This window comes from Ornithodoros turicata, chromosome 9 (assembly GCF_037126465.1).
Source record: "Ornithodoros turicata isolate Travis chromosome 9, ASM3712646v1, whole genome shotgun sequence".
NCBI lineage: Eukaryota > Metazoa > Arthropoda > Arachnida > Ixodida > Argasidae > Ornithodoros > Ornithodoros turicata.
The window spans coordinates 25,652,013-25,658,431 of NC_088209.1; positions in this window are offsets into that span (position 1 = coordinate 25,652,013).

Genomic DNA, 6,419 nt, shown 5'->3' on the forward strand with positions numbered 1-6,419 from the left:
TAAAATACGATTGTGTTACGCCGTATTGAACGTTTTGCCATGGTTTTATCGCAATCGCATGTCTAAGGCGGTATTTCAGCCGTAAGGTCATAATTCCGTAAGTGAGGCCCGTCTGACAGATGCCCTTAAAGGCCATATATGGAAAGTGCGCCTGTCTGACAGGGGTATCAAACTTCATAAAAACCTTTGTATTTCAAATGCTATAGTATTTTCATATAGCTTCGTCGTCACTTACTGGTTTTTTACTATAGTAGTCCCGGTCTACCAAGTTGGCGGCGCTGTTGCGCATCTGACGTTATTTGTTTGCGCATATTGAGGGGTCTATTCTGACTCGTTCGGTACTTTGGACTCCCAGGGGAAACCGTGAACTTCGCCATTGGGTGCATACATTTTTACTACCATTTTTCCGGTCAGATACATCTATTTTCCGGATTAAAACGCTTGCGGACAAGCACCAATACGGCTATTTTCGGCGCTACGGCGGCAACTTCAAAATCCATACTTGTTTCTCAGCCAACGCTTGGATTGGATTGGTAATTGGAATCCTCGGTGAGACTGCTCTGAAGCTTCGGAACCGTATCGCTAGGTGGCGCCATGGCGGCCGCGTGGCTATATATTCCTGTATTCCTTCCGCTCTTCGCCGCCGCCGCTCAACTTGCTGCCTTGGCTGAGCAGGCAGGCCGCACTCATTTTCCCGCAGGCAGGCCGCAATTATTTATTTTTTATTGTTATTAATATTATTATTATTATTGAACATCATCACCCCTCCCCTTCCCTCGCAGAGAAGCAGAGTCCTTTCACGCCAGACGGAGTACACTATGCTGAGAAGATAGGCTAGAAATAGAAAGAGGTAATGGACTGTTTATCGAGGGATATTCAATAACTCAGGCAGAGACGCAGGGTAATCATCCTGTGGGCACACGGATGCCCGTATTGAGAGCTGGACGGGAGAACATACCAAACTGGAAGGGTGCTGCTAAGTTTTTGCGACGAACAGGGGCTTATCATGGTAAAAAGCAAGTGAAAATCACGTGGGTGTTTTGGACACACCACTCGTCGATAGACCACACGCTTACGACGGCAGATATGTACCGCTTTCTGAAAGAGATGACAATAGAGGGAGATGGGGGAGGGATATATTTATTAGAACAAAGAAAAAAAGGGGGAAAAGGGACGTCCTTCTTTTTGCGGATCGAAGTTGCGCAAAAAGAAGGACGGCAGCTATGGCTCGGATTCCTAGACATAAAAGGGGCTTACGATAAGGTTGTGCACTCGGTTCTATGGAAAACGCTAGAGATTTCAGGAGTGGATAGAGGCACGGTAAGCCTGATGAGGCGGATATATGAGGATAGCTCCGTAGACGTTAATTCGGAGGGGAATTGTGTTGGTACCATCAACGTAAAACGAGGTATGAAACAGGGGTGTCCACTGTGACCGATATTGTTCATGATATACGAAGTGTCCAAGCTAACATGCAGCGGGGTAAAAAAACACGGTGCGTCATAAGCAGATGGAAACTGCAGCATATTGTGAGGTGTCGCGTGTTCTAATCTGCTGAGGTTTTCTTTTCTTTCTTTTTTTTGTTGCGATGGCGCAATTAATTAGCTAATTAGTTAACTTTCAAATTATTCGTCTTATGACCGAGATGCGAATCGGAAAGCTGTAGACAGTGTCGGGAAACACCTACCGCAATTGTTTCTTACAGCGTACGCCTTGCGTTGAGTTCGTTTCTTCTTCTTCTTCTTTTTTTCTGGGAGGAAAGAACGCGCGAAATCCAATCCAAAAGTGTATCAAGTGGCCCGAGGCGACCGCACGTACGCGCGCGCCTCGGTTTGAGAGCTCTTAGCGTACACAAGAACTACTACATCCGCTATCCGCCGGGCGTCGACCATCAGGTCAAAGCTCACTTCTCAGGTCTCCTCTTGAAAAGAAAAAAAAAAGCACAAAGGTACAGTCGATATGAGGTAATTCGGGTGGATTGGAAACCTGTATCTTTTCTTTCAGTTTCAGTTTTGTTTCAGTACAGTTGTTGTAGAACATCTACAAATTGTTCAACGCTTGTTTACGGTTGTTGTTGTTCCTTTAGAGAAGAAGTCTAGAAGACATTTCAACATTCTGAGCTGATGTTTTTTGTTTTTGTTTTCTGAAGCGGTTGCTTTTCACTTGCTGAGCTCAAGACCGGGAGTTCGATTCTGACCAAGGACGGTAGCAGTGTTGGGGTGCCAACAAAGCCAAACTACTTACCGTGTTGGGATTCCTCATTATCAGCTTGTGTCGCATACTAATTTGCCTGCTGTTGCTAGTAAGTTTCAAATTATCGCTGCTTTCAAAAATGATTTCCTCAGCCCAGATTCCCCAGATGTCCTCACTACCTTTAAACGTCCCAATCCCTTGGTAAACTACAGATGTTGTCTACGTGAGACTAAGGAAACGCGTGTAGCTAGAGCTTTATGCAAACACGAGGACACGTTGAAGAAGAAAAAGAAAAACAGAACGGCCTGTTCGCTTGAAGATAGGTTTCCGTTGTCAATATGAAGTTATGCCAGCAGAAACACATCCGGGTTCAAGTTCCGGTGTCGACAGTATTCTCTCCTGCGGTATACAAGGTCAGAAAATGTCGACCGGTTATTTTTACTCGGCAATGAGGCAGGGGGCTAAATTCTGCTGCCAAAGTCTAACGAGCTCACAAGAGAAGCCCACCACGGCGGATGAGTCGTCCTCAGTGAAATAGTGGAGCACGTCGAACAGCCAATCGCTCACTGACGACACAGTTCTTGGAATAAGAACCCCGTCTCGTCGTCCCTAAATTTGAAAGACGCTTTTTTAACTCGTGACGCGTGGACGTTCGACGCGTGGTGACCATGATCTCGGGGCTGAGATCCTCAAATGAGAATTCGGACAGCGTGCGAATCGAAGACCACGTCGTCCTTCTCTGAGATGATCCCTGAAGAGCGTTACGAAGATTTGATATTTGCGGTTTATTGCAGCCACACTTTAGTATATTCAGCCGCTAATTGATCCCATACGTGACATGATTAAATAGAAATACACACCTCTGAACACACGGCTGCTACGAGCAATGACGTTACAGAGAAGCGAGAACTGGGTCCTATTGGTTCTCAGGAACACACGATCTCCTGCCGTGACGACGTTCGCCAACGACGAGGGCTGTTCTGGTGATCTTTTTTTATTTCTATTTATTCGTTTCTGACAGTGCTCCCACAATGGGGGAACAGATCCCCATTTAAAAAGAGAGCACCCCCTAAACCAAATAAACGAAGGTGAAAAGCGTAGTATTGCGTATACATAGTCGGTATATGAGTCTGTTCCTACATTGACATCGGCGTACCACCGCGCAATAAAAAGCAACAAATGCATCAGACAACAACAATTTACTACCAGATCCCGTGGCATAGTAGCTAAGATGATCGCTTTCCACGCCGAGACTGGGAGGTGACACGGGTTCGAATCCTGTCACAAGGCTGTGCTGTCTGAGGTTTTCTCTGGGTTTTCCGAAGACTTTCCAGACGAATGTCGGCACAGTTCCCCCTGAAGTCGGCCCAGGACGCATACTAACCCCACTAACGCATACTACCTCACTCCTTCCTGCTGTCCTCTCTCCATCTGTCCACGTCTGCACGCCGCTTATAGCCCCAGTTGTTTGGCGGCGCTAACACACACACACACAAAAGAGAAACAATTTACTAGGATACTAACGACCAGTAGCTCGAAACAAGGGGACAAAACTACAATATAGCCTTCGAAGTCTTTTTTAACGTAACGAAGGGATGAAGGTAATGTAAGCTCTATACAGTACTGATGAGAGTATAGTGCTACTAGGTACGGGTGCCTTTATGGGAACTATCTCGGCTATTAAAATTAATAAGAGCCCCAGTGTTTGGCGCGAAGAAAGTCTAAACAAACAAACAAACACGGCACTGATTTTATCGGCCCTTATGGATTTTAACACGCGACACCAAACTGCCCAGTTTGTATTCCTGTTTATCTCGGGTACATACAGAAGAAGGCAAGGCAGTAGTATGACTGGGCAAACCATAGGGAGAAAGGAGTCGCGATTGTTTCTGAGACCCATGAGAATTATGGCAAAAAAAACACACACACACACACACATTTGTTACTTACAAATGTCATTGGCCCCTATGTAGATCCTGTGCTCCCTCGTCGGGTTCTTCACCTGTTCATTGACTTCCTGTCGTCCGCTGGATTGCTCCAGACGCTTTAGTTCTTTCTTGTGTTTTCATCCTTCCTTCATCATCTTCACGTAATGTTCCACGTGCAATGGGGTAGGGTACCGCACCACCGTGGTGAAACACACCATCTCATTGTCATTTTTTATTGTTATTGTTGTTACAAATGTCTATGCATATAGCATAACAGCGTTACAGTACGCTAATGAGTATACCATGCTAAGTGCTAGGGTGCAGTTAGTTGCTTGATTTTAATTTGTATGTTTGTTTGTTTTTAATTTGTTTTCCCGCGCTATCTCCTGTAGTAGCACCTTGTTAGGGGCGAAGTATTGTTAAAATCAAAAACAAAAACCTTCAGGTGTTTCAGGATTATTTCTTCCGGCTAATAGACTCGTTCGACATACTGCCCACCCTCAAACACAATGAGGGTACAGTTCCTCCAGGAGCAGTCAAGCCAATGCAGGTTGCTGTAGCTTTGCATGAAGATTTCTGACAAGTGTGTCACAAGTAGTACGTAACCCGAGCAGGAAAAATGTTGTACGCGTCTTACAAATCTGCCTCAAGCGGCATTATATAACATACTTTTCATTTCCTTTCATTTTATTAAGCGTTAAAGGCTTAAGTCCAAAATTAGAACACTCAACTACGGCGATGTTATTTTTGGATATTAAACAGGCAAGTCCATACCACCTTCTAACGCGAATACTTTGTATTTGTGCATTTGACACATTGCTTGTATTGCGTTGCGCATGTACCTGTCGGTGACTCTGTTCCACACAAAGACGCACTGTCCCATTTCGCGCACACATACAGGGTGTTTTGCGCGTGAGGCTCGTGGCTCTGCGAACAGCGGGGCCGATTTGTCATGGCGATGTCGGCCTGAGCAAACGGCTATTAATAATTCACAGCTGCTTCTCCCTGCCTTCCAACCTGAGCGTGACTCACCGAACGCTCCTGTTCACACTCACTCGAAAACTTCGCCCGGCTCAGAAGGCCAAAAGCCGAGTCATGCATCTTAAACAACACGTCCTATAAACCTCGAGCCAGCTACATGCAGTAGCATCTATTTCATTGTGCCTTCTTCCCTACTCCCAGGCACACAGACACAAAGAAATTACAAAACAAAACACGCAAAAAAGAAGGTTTGACGAGTCCTTATAGATCCCCCTACATATTAAAGGGGGCAGATTACCGATTACTACCGATTAATGACAGATTAGCGCCATGCACATACAGTACACAGGACATTACTACTAGAAAATATGCCACAAACGACAGGCCCCGGACCCGTAGCGTGGATTCGGGTTGGGTTGAGTACAGTACGATCTTTCGTTGGAAACATCGTCGGCTTCTTCCCACCTTACACTCTAAAAACAGAACTACTCAAGGCCAAGCACATAACATAGTGATATGGTTCTCACTTCTGTTTTGAAGAACGAACGCGTGGCGTGGCGTACGTCATTTTGTGACCATAAACATAAATGGGACGTGTCACAAGAGTGCATACGCTTCCCGTTTTCAACAAATCAGAAGAGAGAGAGAGAAAGAGAACGCTTTCATTCGGAACGGTGGTTGGCTAGGACCGCGTTATGCCGTGACGCGTGCTGTATGAAGTGTATATGCGCGCGATATTCCGACGCCCTCTCCTTCGGGAATATTAACTACACATATCCGTCTTTCCCTCTTTCTCCACTGAGGGAGAAGGCACGAAAGGAGTCGAGGAGCAACACGGGAAAGCGAGCTGCACTTGGTGACACTGTACCACGTGCACTCAAAACACACAGCTTCACGCCCAGCAATCATCATTGATGTACGGTTCATATTCCTGATTTGTTGAGAATGGGAGCGCATGCCTTTTTGTGAGGGTCTGCATTTGTGTTTATGGCAAGAATAAAAAAAATAAAATCACCGAAGTATAACTGTATCACTGTTTGTAGTGATTCGTTTTGAGCGTCATGTTGCGTGGTGAAGCTCGTTTGCCTGATCGGTCACTTTTGTTTTTCACCTCGGACTCTTCGCCTGTTTACGCGAATGTAAAGAATTCGGCCTAGAAGCACGCTTAACCCCCGTGGGGCGCCCAGCAAAAAATCCCTCTGCGCAAAAACAAAACAAAAAATGTTAGTGCAGATCTTTCACGAAGGAAGCAAAACGCATCGAAGGAGGAGGCAGTGAGGGCGTCAGGAACGCGCCGCACAGACAAACACTTTTTGG